General features: G+C 39.9%; 1 protein-coding gene across 3 annotated transcripts in view; it reads left to right on the plus strand.

Annotated features, from left to right (window-relative positions):
• CBFA2T2 (CBFA2/RUNX1 partner transcriptional co-repressor 2) overlaps positions 1-18295 on the plus strand; it is a 153889-nt gene that overhangs the window by 35722 nt on the left and 99872 nt on the right. The window contains exon 1 of one of the 3 annotated variants that reach the window (XM_078057091.1): positions 8708-8947. The exons of the other annotated variants lie outside the window; for them this stretch is intronic. The gene's annotated coding sequence lies outside the window, so the exon portion shown is untranslated. Of the gene's footprint in view, positions 1-8707; positions 8948-18295 lie in introns of those variants that run through there. 3 annotated transcript variants of the gene reach the window in all.

Below are 18295 nucleotides of genomic sequence, written 5' to 3' on the forward strand. Positions count from 1 at the left end.
TTTATTTTATTTATTTAATATATAATGTGTTATTTGTTTCAAGGGTACAGGTCTGTGATTCATCAGTCTTACACAATTCACGGTGCTCACCATAGCACATACCCTCCCCAATGTCCATCACCTAGCCACCCCATCCCTCCCACCCCCCTCCTCCATTCCAGCAACCCTAATTTTGTTGCCTGAGGTAAGAGACTCTTATGGTTTGTCTCCCTCTCTGGTTTCATCTTGTTTCATTTTTCCCTCCCTTCCCCTATGATCCTCTGCCTTGTTTCTCAAATTCCTCATATCAGTGAGATCATATGATAATTGTCTTTCTCTGATTGATTTATTTCTCTTAGCATAACACCCTCTTGTTCCATCCATGTTGTTGCAAATGGCAAGATTTCATTTTCTGATGGCTGCATAATATTCCATTGTATATAATGTATATGCTATATATATTATATATTGTATATATATACCACATCTTCTTTATCCATTCATCTGATGATGGACATCTAGGCTCTTTCCATAGTTTGGCTGTTGTGGACATTGCCGCTGTAAACATTGGGGTGTAGCCCCATCGTTGGATCACTACATTTGTATCTTTTGGTTAAATACCCAGTAGTGCAATTGCTGGGTCATAGGGTAGTTCTATTTTCAACTTTTTGAGGAACCTCCATACAAAACCAGCTTGCATTCCCACCAACAGTGTAGGAGGGTTCCCTGTTCTCCACATCCTCGCCAACATTTGTCATTTCCTGACTTACTAATTTTAGCCATTCTGACTGTTGTGCAGTGGTATCTTATTGTGGTTTTGATTTGTATTTTCTTGATGCCGAGTGATGTTGAGCACTTTTTCTTTTCTTTTTTTTTTTTTTTTTTAAGATTTTATTTATTTATTTGAGAGAGAGAATGAGATAGAGAGAGAGCATGAGAGGGGGGAGGGTCAGAGGGAGAAGCAGACTCCCTGCTGAGCGGGGAGCCCGATGCGGGACTCGATCCCGGGACTCCAGGATCATGACCTGAGCCGAAGGCAGTCGCTTAACCAACTGAGCCACCCAGGCGCCCTGAGCACTTTTTCATGTGTCTTTTGGCCATTTGGATAATGTCTTCTTTGCAGAAATGTCTGTTTATGTCTTCTGCCCATTTCCTTCTTTTTTTTTAAATATTTATTTGTCAGAGAGAGAGAGAGTACAAGCAGGGGGAATGGCAGGCAGGGGGAGAAGCAGGCTCCCTGCTGAGCAAGGAGCCTGGGATTATGACCTGAGCTGAAGGCAGTTGCTTAACCCACTAAGCCACCCAGGTGTCCCGTCTTTTGCCCATTTCTTGATTGGATTATTTGTTCCTTGGGTGTTGAGTTTGATAAGTTCTTTTTTTTTTTTTTTTAAAGATTTTATTTATTTGAGAGAGAGAGAATGAGAGAGACAGCACATGAGAGGGGGGAGGGTCAGAGGGAGAAGCAGACTCCCTGCCGAGCAGGGAGCCCGATGCGGGACTCGATCCCGGGACTCCAGGATCATGACCTGAGCCGAAGGCAGTCGCTTAACCAACTGAGCCACCCAGGTGCCCGAGTTTGATAAGTTCTTTATAGATGTTGGAGACTAACCCCTGAAGGCAGATTCTTTTTTTTTTTTTTTTTTTTAAAGATTTATTTATTTGAGAGAGCGAGAATGAGAGAGACAGAGAGAGTACATGACAGGGGAAGGGTTAGAGGGAGAAGCAGGCTCCTTGCTGAGCAGGGAGCCCGATGCGGGACTCGATCCAGGGACTCCAGGATCATGACCTGAGCCGAAGGGAGTCGCTTAACCAACTGAGCCACCCAGGCGCCCCCCTGAAGGCAGATTCTTAACCAGCTGAGCCACCCAGGTGCCCCAACACTGATCTCCTTTTTAGTTACTATAGATTACTTTGCATTTTCTAGAATTTTATATATACATATTTATATTTTGTATAAATGAAGTCATACTGACTGTATTTCCTCCTTCACTGTCTTCCTTTCTTCTTTCTGGGTTCTTTCAGCATAACTATTTTAAGATGTTGTATGTATTAGTTGTTCATTTCGTCTTATTGTTGTACTATTTCCATTGTTTGGATATATTACATTTGTTTAGTTTTTATTCACCTGTTGATAGATGCTTAAATTGTTTCCAGTAAATACATAGGAGTGGCATGGCTGGATCATTTGATAGATGCAGAATTATTTCAGAAATTGCCAAACTATTTTCCCAAAATATTTTCAAGTGCTTACTTTGATTTCAGTTTTCAAAAGCATTGAATCCTTGCGGTAGAATTGGCATCTTTTTTTTTTTTTTTAAAGATTTTATTTATTTATTTGACAGAGAGAGACACAGTGAGAGAGGGAACACAAGCAGGGGGAGTGGGAGAGGGAGAAGCAGGCTTCCCGCGGAGCAGGGAGCCCGATGTGGGACTCGATCCCAGGACCCTGGGACCATGACCTGAGCCGAAGGCAGTTGCTTAACAACTGAGCCACCCAGGCGCCCAGAATTGGCATCTTAACAATATTGAATCTTCCCATCTTTGAACTTAACATGTCTCTCCATTTGCTTAGGTCTTCACTCCTTTTTCCTAGCAAAGTTTTGGAGTACAGGTCTTATACATCTTTGTCAAATTTCTCTCTTAATTTTTTTTTTTTTTTTTTAAGATTTTATTTATTTGTCAGAGAGAGAGAGAGAGAACACAAGCAGGGGGAGTGGCAGGCAGAGGGAGAAGCAGGGTCCCCGCCGAGCAAGGAGCCTGGGATCATGACCTGAGCTGAAGGCAGACGTTTAATCGACTGAGCCACCCAGGTGTCCCTCTCTTAATTTTTGATACCACTGTAGTTTTTGTTTTTAATTTCAACTTTTGTTTGCTCATTGCTAATATGCAGGAATGAAGTTTTTTTTTTAAAGGTTTTTTTTTTTTTAATGTTTTATTTATTCATGAGGGTCAGAGAGAGAGAGAGAGAGAGAGAGAGGCAGAGGCAGACGGAGAAGCAGGCTCCCTGCCTAGCAGGGAGCCCAATGCGGCACTCGATCCCAGGACCCTGGGATCATGACCCGAGCCGAAGGCCGATGCTCAACCATCTGAGCCACCCAGGTGCCCCTACAGGTTTTTTTTTTTTTTTTAATACAGTTGTTTTTTGTATATTGATCTTACATCCTGCAACTTGGCTAAATTCACTGAAATAGCTTTTTTGTAGCTCCCATTGGATTATCTACACTGTAAGTAAGGACAGTTTTACTTCCTTCTAATTTTCACTTTTTTTTTTTTTAGATTTTATTTATTTAGTTGACAGAGAGACAGCGGGAGAGGGAACACAAGGAGGGGGAGGGGGAGAGGGAGAAGCAGGCTTCCTGCTGAGCAGGGAGCCCAATGCAGGGCTCAATCCTAGGACTCTGGGATCATGACCTGAGTCAAAGACAGATGCTTAACGACTGAGCCACCCAGGTGCCCCGATTCTGTTGTTTTCCATGCTTTTTTGTTATCTTCTTGGTCCTAGGCATTATCATATATCATATCTTTTTTGTTGTTTGCTTTTAATCAATTAATGGCAAAGTCTTTCTAATACCAGACATTCTTCTCTCATCTCTCTCTAACTAGCAGCTGTGGAAAGTTGCCTTCAGAAAACACTGCTTGCATTCTGTTCAAGGCCATATCATAGTTCCCAGGTGTCATGAAGTCCTAACATATTTATCCCTCCGCACTGGGATCTTTCCCTTCCTGCCGATAATTGACATCTGTGTTCACCACTCCCACTTAATTCCGGTCTTCTCCCCATCCAAAAAACATAAGGTGGGGGATAAGCATCAGAATTGAGATTGAGAGATTGGGTTTGAATTCCTGTTTTGCCACTTAATATTCATGTAATCTTGGGGGCACCTGGGTGGCTTAGTCGTTAAGCACCTGCCTTCAGCTCAGGTCATGATCCCAGGGTCCTGGGATCGAGCCCCGCATCGGGCTCCCTGCTCAGCGGGAACCCTGCTTCTCCCTCTCCCCCTCCCCCTGCTTGTGTTCCCTCTCACTGTGTCTTTCTCTGTCAAATAGATAAAATCTTAAAAAAAAAAAAATATTCTTGTAATCTTGGGCAAAGTCTTTAACTTCTGGTTACTCAGTGCTCATCTGTAGGAAGAGAATAACAGGAGAGAAATTCCTCACAATATGTTGTGAGGGTTAAAAGAAATCATAGTAATCCTAGCCATGTGCCTGGAATACAGTGAGAGTAGTCAGTAAATATTTAGCCTGGCACTGTGCAAACACTGAGTGAATGGGTGAATGCTTGCTTATCTTATTTCTATACTGTCATTTAAGCTGTTACTCCGTCTCGATGTACACTCTTTGCTTTTCAGGTCTTCTTTTCTTTTCTTTCTTTTTTTTTAAGATTTTATTTATTTATTTGTCAGAGAGAGAAAGCACAAGCAGGTAGAGCACCAGGCAGATGGAGAAGCAGGCTCCCTGCTGAGCAAGGAGCCCGATGTGGGACTTGATCCCAGGACCCTGAGATCATAACTTGAGCTGAAGGCAGACACTTTTAGCCGACTGAGCCACCCAGGCGTCTTCTTAATCCTTACTAATATTTCAGGATCAGTGGAGTCTACTTCAGTTTCTCATTTCCCTGCATTCTTTTCTTCTTCTTCTGCATTCTTTACATCCCTTTTGAGGTGATATCTTACTAAACTTAAGGATTGGGACTTCTTGAACATCTTTGTATTCATCAAAAAGCCTAGCGCAGATATGTCATAGGTAACTATTAATATAATTAGTTGATTCTACAGTTAATTTACAAGCAGTGCAACAGAATACTTTGTAAAGTTTGTTGGATTTTTTTGGATGAGATTAAAATTTTAGGGACAAATAAATTGAATTTTACATGATATAATGGAAATTTCTATCTGATTAAATGTAGCTTTAGGGGCACCTGAGCCACCCAGGCGCCCCTGTTCAGTACTTCTTTAAGGGTATACACACACACACGCAGATATACATATATATCTGTATATATATACAGGTTAAAAATGGTAATCTGATTAATATACATGGAGAAACAGCCCTTACAACATGGTATTTGAAAAATAGCAAAAAAAAAAAAAAAAGAAAGAAAAAAGAAAGGGGCGCCTGGATGGCTCAGTTGTTAAGCGTCTGCCTTTGGCTCAGGTCATGATCCCACTGTCCTGGGATCAAGCCCCGCATCGGGCTCCCTGCTTGGTGGGAAGCCTGCTTCTCCCTCTCCCACTCCCCCTGCTTGTGGTTCCCTCTCTCGCTGTGTCTCTCTGTCAAATAAATAAATAAAATCTTTAAAAAAAAAAAAAACTGAAGACTTTTCAAGTTCCATTAAGAAGTACTATGGTAAGGCCATGCTTATTAGAAAGATTTACTAGGTTATTTAGCATTATAAAATAATGGGCTTTAAAACCAGAAGATGATACAGGTTACTTTTGCTTGTTATGTTAAATATCCACAGCAGTCATTCAAAGCTACTAGAACTTTCCTTAGTGCTTTGAATATAAAGTATGTTAATAAAATTTTGATAGCCAGGATACTTGTGAAACACTTAACTGGCATATGGCTGGCTGGCCGGTAACTCCTGATCACCATTCACATTGTATTCTGGAGTTGTGCTCTAGGGGGTGCCATTCACATAGAATATAATGTGAAAAGTAACCTTAAAGTTGTGCAAGTAGGAGGTACTAGCTTCATGCCTTTAGCTCTAATAACTCAGTAAAGCAACTTGAAAATTTCTGAGAGCTAGAGTTTCAGATTCCCTATGGGACACTGGAAAGAGATCTGGGTTCTGGAACCAGTCACCATCTGACACCTAACCTTCCCCATGGAACCATGACGAACTGTGATTAGATGTCTCTTTAATGGCTAATATTTTTAAATTTAGGTGATGGTTTAAGTCAAGAATGAGGTCCAGCACTGAGGATACTAAAGGTGACAGAGTCAGGTTGTTGAGAGAGGTCAAGTGATTAGAGGCAGTTTAGGCTCAAGTTGAGTCATGATTTTGGTTTAGAATATGAATGGAAATCAATACACCTGCCCTATCTCCATTGGCTGGAGTTTGGCTGGTCATTTTTCTTAGATTATACTGTGGGTACGCGGAAGGGACTTGAAATTCATTTAGCTGAGCAAGGAAAGAAGAGAAACAGCTCAGTTCCTTACGTGTAGACCTTCTTAGGGCTAAAGATGTGTTTCTGCTCCTGTCCAGTGGTAAGTAGTGACTTGATTATGGTGGACTGTATGGGTTATACATTCCAGCCTAGGCTGTTGCCCTGCCACTTTGATATGTTCTCTGCATGAAATCATTTTTTTTTTCCTTTTATTAGTTCTTTCCATTTTCCTTGGTTATAGTAGGTACATTTCTCCCAACTCATCTGAATTCAAAACCCACCTGTCTTCTCCACAAACCCTTTTCTTGTTATTTGCTTAACTGGAAGAGACTTACCCTGTCTATTTGGTACTTTTTACTTTGTATCTTAAATCATTTTATCTGGTGCTATGTGTACATTTATCCCCTACTATATTAACAATCATATCGAAGGCAAGGACTTTGTCTTAAGCATCTCTTAGTGCCATGATTTCTTAGATTTTAGTGTATAGAACAATCATCTGAAGAACTTGTTAAAGTTTAGATTTCTGGACCCTCTCCTCCATATTCTGATTTGTTGGCTCTGATAAGGACCTGGGAATGTGCATTTTAAGAAGTTCCTCAGGAGAGTTTCATCACATGGGTTCTGGGCCCACATGGTTTAAAGCCCTGTTTTATTTATTTATTTGTTTGTTTGTTTATTTAATTTTTAGCGAGCGTGCATGTGAGCAGGGGTAGGGGCAGAGGGAGACTGAGAGGGGGAGAGAGAATCCCAAGCAGGTTCCACACTCAGCTCAGAGCCCGAAGTGGGGCTCCATCCCACAACCCTGAGATGATGACCTGAGTTGAAATCAAGAGTTGGACATTCAACCCAACTGAGCCACCCAGGTGCCTCTGGGCCCATATGGTTTAAACCATTTAGTCCTGTACTTTGTTTTGATAAATCATTGGTGAGTCAAAACCAATAATCTTTAGTATCTCTGCTAGGAGAAATGATCTTAAAATCCCTCAATAACTAGATTTACTTTGTTCCTGGCTACCTAGTATTCTGCATATTTTGGGGAGTTATATGAACTCTTTCTACTCTCCATTTAAGGCAGGCTTTGACTTTATTTTTAAGATTTCCGATTAGTCTCAGTTATCCCAGGCAAAAAGCTAATTATGTACATACTGCATTTGAATTTTGTCTTTAATCCAGTATGTTTTAAAAATCTATAGCATGGCTGTCTTATAGAAGGCTATACTTTCGGTTTCAGTCTTTGTAGGAACTAACAGAAGAGGTCTTCCTTACTAAATCTTAATTTACCCTCATTAATCATTAATTTCTATTGATACAATGTTGTATTAGATATTGTAGGGGGAACAATCAAGTATATGTATACTTGAGATTTTCCTGGTACAATAGGGGTGCTTAAGACAAACTCACAAAACAACTAAGAGAACACTCAAGGCAGTATGTGATGTAGGACCAAACAAAAGGTTTGTATATAGTAAATGCAGATGATTATTGGAGGTCAGAGAAGAGAGGGATAAACAGAGAGACTAGAAAATCTGGGAAGTCCTCAAGGAGAAGGTAGTAGGAGCTGAACCTGAAGCTGAATTTGATCAGAGGAACCAGGTATTCTTAAAGGGCAGAACATAGGAAGATTCATTTTACAGATGAAAAAAATGGAGGCTTAGAACGGGAAAGTGAGTGACAGATACTATTTCCCTGACCACTGTTCTTTGTGGTTTGTGCAGTATTGGGAGGTTTCCACTGTTACTAAGCAGAAGACAGTAGTGTTTGGTGGCCATATGTGAAAGCATTGACAATTCAGGTGTTTGGTTTTGTTTTTTTTTACAATTCCAGTTTTAATTGTGATAATCTCGAAGTCCAGAGCCAAAATTATTTTTGTAAAAGAGCAATGAATTTGACAAAGTTGATATTTTATTTGTACATATTTAGTTAACTTGATGCATTTTCAGAAGTATTAAAGAGAATTTAAAATAATGATTAAGTATATTTTGGGGTGCCTCAGTGGCTCAGCCGGTTAACTGGCTGCCTTTGGCTAGGTCGTGATAGGGTCCTGGGATTGAGCCCCGTGTCAGACTCCCTACTCAGCAGGAGAGTCTGCTTCTCCCACTCCCTCCCCCTGCTCATGCTCTCTCTGGTTCGCTTGCTCTCTCTCTCAAATAAATAAATAAAATCTTTAAAAAAAGATTAATTACATTTTGCTGTGTATATTCATTGAACACATGTTTACTATGATGAGTACATGTCTGACCTTGATAGGAGGATATCCAATAGTCAATTCTTAGTTGTCATCTTGCTAGAGCAATTGACCCAATTGATTTTTTTTTTTTTTTTAATTTCATTTATTTATTTGACAGGGACATGGCGAGAGAGGGAGCACAAGCAGGGGGAGTGGGAGAGGGAGACGCAGACTTCCCGCTGAGCAGGGAGCCCGATGCAGGACTCGATTCCAGGACCCTAGGATCATAACCTGAGCCGAAGGCAGATGCTTAACTGACTGAGCCACCCAGGTGCCCCAAAACTCCTTATCTTTTAAAACAATGATTCCCCATTCTCCCCTTCCTCCCAGCCCCTGGCAACCACCATTAAACTTTTAATCTCTGTGATTTTTTTTTTTTTTAAGATTTTAATTTATTTATTTGACAGAGAGACAGCGAGAGAAGGAACACAAGCAGGGGGAGTGGGAGAGGGAGAAGCAAGCTTCATGTGGAGCAAGGAGTCCAATGCGGGGCTCTATCCCAGGATCCTGGGATCATGACCTGAGCCGAAGGCAGACGTTTAATGACTGAACCACCCAGGTGCCCCTTGATCTCTATGATTTTGGCAACTCTAAGTACCTCATACAAGTGGAAAAGTGGAATCATACGGTATTTTGTCATTTTTGCTCCTGACATATTTTACTTAGCAAAACGTCCTCAAGGTTCATCCATGTTGTGTAGCATATTTCAGAATTTTCTTACTTTTTAAGGCTGAATAATACTCCATTGTACATATATACCACATTTTGTTCATTCTTCCATCAGTGGACACTTAGCTTGCTTCCACATTTAACTATTGTAAATAATGCTATTTTTTTTTTAAAGATTCTAATTATTTACCTGAGACAGAGAGCAAGAGAGCACAGCAGGGGGAGGGGGAACAGCAGAGGGAGAGGGAGAAGCGGGCTCCTTGCCGAGCAGGGAGCCCAATGGGGGGCTCGATCCCAGGACCCTGGGGTCATGACCCGAGCCGAAGGCAGACACCCAACCATTTGAGCCACCCAGGCACCCCGTAAATAATGCTATTATGAACATGGGTATACAAATATCTCATCAAGACCCTCCTTTCAATCCAGAGGTGCAGTTAATTGCTTGGTTGATTTTTAATATTTTGAGGAGCTTTCATACTGTTCTCCACAGTGGCTGTACCGTTTTATGTTCTTATCAACAGTGCACCAGGATTTTGTGTATCTTCTTAGGAGAAATGTCTAAGTCCTTGGCCCATTTTTGAATCGAATTGTTTTGTTGTTGTTGCATTTTAGTTCACTGTATATTCTGGATGTTAATCCCTTATCAAATATATGATTTGCAAATATTCCATTCTGTGGGTTGCCTTTTTTACTCTGTGGATGGTTTCTTCTGATATACAGAGTTTAAAATTTTTCATGAAGTCCAATTTGTCTATTTTTTCTTTGTTACCTAGCCAAAAATCTTGGAGTTAACTTTGACTTTTTTTTTTTTCCCCATTACCGACTTCTAATTGGTCAGGAGACACTGTTTGTTCCACCTTGAAAATATATACAAAATCTTAATAGCATCTTAACTACACTCCTCCCATTCTGGTCCACCACCTCTGACTGGGCTTATTAGAGCTGCATGCTATTAGTTTTCCTCCTTTCATTCCTTTCATTCTTGCCCCACCATCTGTTTTGACCATAGTAGCCAGAGTGGTCCAATTTATTTTTATTTCATTTTATGTGATTTCATTTCATTTCATTTCATTTTTTTCTCAGAGTGATCCAATTTAGTCAGGTATTGTAAATTCTCTGCTTAGAACCATGTTAACAACTCCCATTTTACTTAAAACCAAAATTCTTTCAGTGACCTTCAAGGTTTCTATGATCTACCACCCTCCCCTACTGCCCCCCACTCATATCCTACTACTTTCCCAGCTCCAGCCACACAGATCTTGAAGTTCCTTGAAATCTCTAGTTCTTGCCTAGTGTCACGACTTTCACCTAGACTTCTGTTTTCTCTCCATATCCCATGGCTCATTTCTTTTCTCAGTGAGGCCAACCCTGCTACACTGTTTAAAATGGCACCCTGGGGTGCCTGGCTGGCTTAGTCGGAAGACCATTAGACTCTTAATCTTGGGGTTGTGAGTTTGAGCCCCACATTGGGTATAGTTTACTTAAAAATGAAGTCCTTTATAAATAAATAAATAAAAAGGCACCCTGCCTTCCGCATCCCTCTTTGTCAGCTCATCCCCCTTTATCAGCTCAGTTTTTAATATAGTCTATATTTTAGTTATTTATTTTGTTTATTATCTGTCTCCCCTTGTTGGAATGTATGTTCCAAAGGGGACAGATTTTTGTCTATTTTGTTTATTGATGTGTCTCCATTGCCCAGAACATTGGCACATGGTAGATACGTAATAGCTATTTGTTGAATGAATAAATGAATAGAATAGGAAGCAAGGTAGACACATGGTCTCTGTTCTCATGAAGTTTACAGTTTGTGGTTTGCTTTCTACAAACAAATGAAGCTAACCATATTTTCCATATTTTTTGTTTGGTTTAAGTACATGTAATTCAAAATGTTTGTGAAATAATAGGCATTTAAACGTTGGGAAATATTATTTATTAAAAAGAACGCTATCTTGAGTTGTGCTTTGAATCAAATGAAAACTTATAAAACATTAAAATAGAAAAGCCATGTGCCAGAAAAGGTGATGACATGAACAATCTTTGAAAAATACTATTAGGTCACTTTGGACCTTCATTCATTGCTGTGGAACATTTAATTACAAAAATGTTCTATTCCTTGTAATGAAAAGAAATGTTTTGGCTTATAAGCGGGATTCACAAACCAAGTGATTTTAGCTCTCATTAGGGTTCTTTTATTTCTTTATCCTTTGTAATCTACCATAAAACCTAAATTTCATTTAAACCCAAAATTCTGTGTTGGAAATCAAATATGGAAGACTTTTGAACAAATACCCAGTGTTGAAGGAAATGTAAATAGTAGATATCATATTGATGCCAACTGAGGGAATATGATTAGACTTAGTCAATAAATAAATCTGTTAACATAATCTGCCATGTGCCAATTTAAATAATGAAAGCATTACTGTAGGAGGATGTTCTGTTAAATGTCCTACAAGGCCTGAGTCTTCTGTGCATACCTACCATGTGATAGACTTTTAATAATAATTGGGAAATAATAAGACTGAATTTTCTGCCTCTTAAATTGTTTATCTGAGGGAGGAGATAGTTACTTATACATAAAACTTTATTGGGACTGCTAATATATCTTTATAGTCTATTAGTGACACTTTCTTTCCTTTTTTCTGAATATTTGCAATGATATAATAGAACACATTTCTGTGATTATTTTTATATTTAAAAAATGAGGATAATTAGTGCAGGATATAAAACTTGGCCTTAGTGGCCATGCCCTAAAAACTAAAGGAAAAGAAATTTTCACTTGATGGGATTTTGAGTTTGTTTACTCCAAAAAATTACTTTAGCTCACCAAGGCTTGTTAGGATGTATGTTCTTTGTAATAAAATTTTACCGCTTGTAATAGCAGAGAAAAACAAGTTAATATTGCCTCTCTGTTTTAGAGCCAGAATTTGTTAAAAGTGTGAAATATCATGCCTTACTAAGAGAATTTTTAGGGAATGTGGTAAAAGTGAAATTTTCTATGAAAATACAGAGTAAGGGCTCCTGGGTGGCTCAGTTGGTTAAGGGTCTGACTCTTGATTTCAGCTCAAGTCATGACCTCAGGGTTGTGAGACAGCCCTGTGTAGGGGCTTCATGCTGGGTGTGGAGCCTGCTTAAGATTCTCTCTCTTCCTCTGCCCCTCCACCCCCCTCTAAAAGGAAAAAAAAAGAAAAAGAAAGAAAAGCAGAGGAATAATTAGAGTGAACTGAAGAACTTATAGGGATTTTCCAGGAGGATGTATGAATTACATATTTATCTGTAGGTTCTAAAGTTATTTTATAAAAGTAGAAAACTATTAACCTTAATACTCTGTGTCTCCAACAGAGATGTTGACTGTGTGCTTAAAATACTGAATGCTTTAAATTTTCTTATGTCTCATTTTTCCTGTTCTATCAAGCAACAGGAAATAAAGTCTGCTTGGCAGAATGTTAATTTAGGTGCATAAAACACTCCTCCGTATAGGCACTCCCACTGTTTAAAATGAAGGAATTCCAACAAAGCTAGTTGTAAAAACTCTCTGAAGTGTTTTCCTACTAACTTTTTTTTTTTTTTTTTAAGATTTTATTTATTTATTTGACGCAGAGAGAGAGACAACTAGAGAGGGAACACAAGCAGGGGGAGTGGGAGAGGGCGAAGCAGGCTCCCGGCTGAGCAGGGAGCCCAGTGCGGGTTTGATCCCAGAATCCCGGGATCATGACCTGAGCCAAAGACAGACACTTAACGACTGAGCCACCCAGGTGCCCCTCCTACTTACTAACTTTTCTTAAAAACTAGAAACAACTTTACTAAAGAGTAAAAAGAGGAAATAATCCCAATATATAAAGTGGGAAATTTATAAGGAAAGTAGTATCTCTGGATTATTCTGGCTGTTGTGTAAGTGCTAGGCCTGTTGTGTGTTTTAATCTTCACCTATAGGTTTGCTATACCTTTAGAACTGGGAGTTTGGGTCACTTATGTCATGGTATTTGGACTTCAGTTTCTTCTGGGTAATAGGCTTCAGCAGTAGGTAAACTAGTATTAATAAGTTATCTTAGGTATTTTAATCACCAACTTTATATATCAAATTCCATTTGACTTAGGAATGAATTAGAAAAATCAAACCATGAGAATATAGAAGAACATATGTAGGAGTATGTTTTTATAATCTTTCTAAACAGGATATCAAAATAAGACAAATTCCTGATAAAAGCTAATCTCAAAATATCAGGAGAAACTACCATTTAAATAAACTTGGCTATGGAAATGCAAGCTGGTGCAGACACTCTGGAAAATAGTATGGAGGTTCATCAAAAAGTTGAAAATAGGGGCGCCTGGGTGGCTCAGTCCTTAAGCGTCTGCCTTCGGCTCAGGTCGTGATCCCAGGGTCCTGGGATCGAGCCCCGCATCGGGCTCCCTGCTCAGCAGGGAGTCTGCTTCTCACTCCCCCTGCTTGGGTTCCCTCTCTCGCTGTGTCTCTCTCTGTCAAATAAATAAATAAAATCTTTAAAAAAAAAAAAAAAAAAGTTGAAAATAGAGGATATTTAGTGCAGGGTATAAAACTATGACCTAGCAACTGCACTACTGGGTATTTACCTCAAAGATACAAATACAGTGATCTGAAGGGGCACCTGCACCCCAATGTTTATAGCAGCAATTTCCACAGTAGCCAAACTATGGAAGGAGCCCAGATGTCCATCGACAGATGAATGGATAAATAAGATACACACACACACACACATACACACACACAAAATGGAATACTACTCAGCCATCAAAAAATGAAATCTTGCCATTTGCAACATTGTGGATGGAACTAGAGGGTGTTACGCTAAGCGAAATAAGTCAGTCAGAAAGACGTTTTATTATATGATCTCATTGATATGTGGAATATAAGAAACAAAACAGGATCATCGGGGAAGAGAGGAAAAAAATAAAATGAGGAAATCAGAGAGGGATAGAAACCATAAGAGACTTTTAATCATAGGAAACAAACTGAGGGTTGCTGGAGGGGAGGTGGGTAGGGGGATGGGGTGGCTTGGTTATTATACATTAAGGAGGGCACATCACATGATGTAATGAGCACTGGGTGTTACATAAGTCTGATGAATCATGGACCTCTACTTCTGAAATCAATAATACATTGTATGTTAATAATTGAATTTAAATTTAAAAATGGAAAAAATAAAAATTAAAGTATAAAAAAAATAAGCAAAAAAAAAAATACACTTGGTTAGAGTGGAACTTCCTGAATGATGGAATAAGGAGCTTGGCAAATTCTTTTCCCACAAAGCAGATTAAAATTAGGTAAAATGGCTTGAAACAACCATTTTAAATTTGTACTGGAGTGTTTCCATCAGTGTTACTCAATAACCAAAAACTGGAAATAACCCAAATGTCGCAATGTGATGTATCCATCAATAGAATATTACCCAGCAACAAAAAAGAATAAATACTGATACATGCTACAACATGGATGAACCCAGGAAACATTATACTAAGTTAAAGAACTCAGAAATGGCAAGATCTTTGTCTTTGTTTTTAAGTAAGCTCTATGCCCAGTGTGGGGCCTGAACTCACAGCCCTGAGATCAAGAGTCACATGCTCTCCCCACTGAGCCCCCAGGCACTCTAGGACAACATCTTATGATTCCACTTAAGTGAAATGGCCCGGAATGGCTACTTTATAGGGATCAAGTGAGCAGATTAGTTGTTACCTGGTATTCTTGGTTGTAAATAGGATTTCTTATAAAGAGACATAAGGGGTCTTCGGGGTGATAGAAATGTTCTAAAAGGGGATTGTGGTGATGGTTGTACAATTATACATAAATTTACTAAAAAATTAAGTTTACAGGTGAATTTAAAACAGGTGAATTTTATGGTATTTTATTTTTATTTTTTTAAAAAGATTTTATTTATTTATTTAATTGACAGAGAGAGAGAGAGAGACCGCAAGAGAGGGAACACAAGCAGGGGGAGTGGGAGAGGGAGAAGCAGGCTTTCCACCGAGTAGGGAGCCCGATGTGGGGCTCGATTCCAGGACCCTGGGATCATGACCTGAGCCGAAGGCAGTCACTTAATGACTGAGCCACCCAGGCGCCCCTATGGTATTTTATTTTATCTATTTTATTTATTTATTTTTTAAAGATTTTATTTATTTATTTGACAGAGCAGAAGTAGGCAGAGCAGCAGGCAGAGGGAGAGGGAGAAGCAGGCCTCCCGCTGAGCAGGGAGCCCGGTGTGGGGCTTTGATCCCAGGACCCTGATATCATGACCTGAGCCGAAGGCAGATGCTTAACCGACTGAGCCACCCAGCACCCCTAAAACTCTTATTTTATTTATTTATTTATTTTTTAAAGATTTTATTCATTTATTTGACAGAGAGATAGAGAACACAAGTAGGCAGAGAAGCAGGCAGAGGGAGAGGGAGAAGCAGGCTCCCCGCAGAGCAGGGAGCCCGATGCAGGACTCGATCCCAGGACCCTGGGATCATGACCCGAGCCGAAGGCAGCCGCCCAACCGACTGAGCCACCCAGGCGCCCCAAAACTCTTATTTTAAAATGTTCCCTCCACCCCACCCCAGAGTGGCCCTGCAGATGGCATTCAGTTAGCTGGCTGCTGCTTTCAGCTTATTTAGTTTAGGTGTTTTAAGAGCTTAGGGCCGGCAGGAAGGACATAGAACACTGGCTTTGTTAGTTAGGGTTCATATTGTGATCTTAGGCACATCAAAGATACCAGCCTTGTTTTTTTCTTTTGATTAATTGATTGGAGAAAGTGCTGGATCGCATGGGGGAGGGGCGGAGCGTGAGAATCTCAAGCGGACTCCAGCTGAGTGTGGAGCCTGATGCAGGTTCCATCTCATGACCCATGAGATCATGACCTGAGCCAAAACCAAGAGTTCGACTGTTAAATGACTGAGCTACCCAGGTGCCCTACAACCTTATTTGTTTTTAAGTTTATAAAATAGAGTTCAAGAAACACCTGACTTAAATTCTTACAAGAACTTGGACATCCACTTTTGTTCTTCACATAAAGCCTTCTGAAATATAGTGAGAGCTGTAGCTCGAAATAACCTGACCAGTGCAGTGCTTTACATAGTTCTTGTGAATAGGTACATGCCCCTAGGATGAAGGATATTTTATTTGGGACAGAGCAGGGGCAGCAAAAATGGTCACAATGTTTGGGAAAACCAGCTCTGGGCTAGTAATTTTTAATTGTTATTAGCAAAGTAGTCTTGAAATTATTAAAAGTTTTTGCCATTTCAAAAACACCAGGTCTCAGAAAAATTCTTGAAGAGAACATAATTTGATTTGAATACATCATATCCAATAGGAATTTTATTCAACTTTTTCAGACCTTATCCTCCCCCTGCCCTATTTTAATTAAATGAAGGAGCTAGATTCAATTCTTTTTTTAAAAGATTTTATTTGAGAGAGAGGGAGCAAGAGCAAGAGAGAGCAAAAGTTGGGGGGGCGGGGGAGGGAGACGCCGACTCCCCACTGAGCAGGGAGCTCAAGACCTTGACCGCGCCTGGTACAGAGCCCTACTGAGATAATGACCTGAGCCAAAATCAAGAATCCTACGCTTAACTGATTGATTGACCCAGGTGCCCCGAGATTCAGTTCTTTCTAAAGCTTATATTCTGTGGTTTGATCCTGTTGAATTTGTGTATTAAACAAATAGGATATTTTAATTTATCCATCTAAGAAATAAGCATTGAATATGTTGATCAAGACATACCCCTGCCCTCAGAATAGTAATGGAGGATCAGGTCAACAAATAAGTGAAAATGTTAAGTACCAGTGTGGTATTCTATACTGTCAGGCTTCATTGATAACAGTAGGTGGGCCCACTATCGACTCTGCTTGCTTGCTTTGGGAATTGTCTCTCCCACAGGGAAAACCCTTGAGGTAAGTTTTTAAAGATGAGTAATTTTCCAGGTGTATAGAGAAGAGCTTATTTGACAGAAGTATTCATAGTAAAGGAAATTGGTTGGTAGTCTTGATTTGGGTAGAGTAATGATATGATCCCTTATGCCTTAGAATATAGGATTATACGTTGATTTATTCCAGCAAATGAAAATTTTTGCTTCATTTATTTTCTCTGCTTCTGATTCATCAACTTTTTAAAAAATCTGCTATCACAATTAAATTGAATTCTTGATTTTAAATGGTGATCCACAGCTGCTGCAGTCTGACTTGTGTCCCATAAGGGCTGATGACTCAAACATCAAGAGAATTGTTTTTCAGTTTTGTTTTCAAGATCACTTGTGAATTTGATTGCTTCTCTATTTTTTTTAAGTTGACACAAAATTCTTCCAAGCTTTGTAATATTAAGTATGTAAGGCAAAAAAATCACAAATTATAAAGTTCTTGATAACTAATAAAACAGGAATCTGTATGTTGTCATGTAAATTGGAAAGTTAGAATATCTTGTTTCTGGAGAGCCCCAAACCTCTTGTTTTATTTTCAGATTATTTAACTTAATGATATTCTTAGTATATCACAGGGTCAGTTTAATAAAGACAAATATAGGGGCGCCTGGGTGGCTCAGTCGGTTAAGTGTCTGCCTTCGGCTCGGGTCATGATCCCAGGGTCCTGGGATCGAGCCCCACATCGGGCTCCTTGCTCAGCGGGAAGCCTGCTTCTCCCCCTCCTTCTGCTGCTCCCCCTGCTTGTGCTCTCTCGCGCTCTCTGTCAAATAAATAAAATCTTTAAAAAACAAAAAAAAAATAAGACAAAGATAAAAGAAGTTTAAGCAAGAAGGAAACAAAGCTGTAGGGGACTTCTTTTTTTTTTTTTTTTTTTAAGATTTTATTTATTTGACACAGAGAGACATAGCGAGAGAGGGAACACAAGCAGGGGGAGCGGGAGAGGGAGAAGCAGGCTTCCCGTGGAGCAGGGAGCGCGATGCGGGGCTCGATCCCAGGACCCTGGGATCATGACCTGAGCCGAAGGCAGACGCTTAACCGACTGAGCCACCCAGGTGCCCCTGTAGGGGACTTCTGAAAATGCCTAGTCCTATCCTCTCATTTGACAGATCAGTGGGTTAATGATTTAGATGACTCATTTATAGCTGAATCTGAACAGTTACCCCAGCCTCTTTCTATTGAATGATGAGGGAAAATCAGTGTCTCTTAAACTGTTTGTTTGCTGTAATGATCTAAAAAGAAAGACACTCCATTTTCTGATCAGTTGTATATTTCAAACTTTAAGCATTAGTTGTAAAACCCTGTGGAACTGAAAGGGGAGTGAGACAGGGCGCCTGGGTGGTTCAGTTGGTTAAGCGACTGCCTTCGGCTCAGGTCATGATCCTGG

The sequence above is a fragment of the Halichoerus grypus genome, chromosome 10 (genome assembly GCF_964656455.1).
Source record: "Halichoerus grypus chromosome 10, mHalGry1.hap1.1, whole genome shotgun sequence".
In the NCBI taxonomy this organism is placed as follows: Eukaryota; Metazoa; Chordata; class Mammalia; order Carnivora; family Phocidae; genus Halichoerus; species Halichoerus grypus.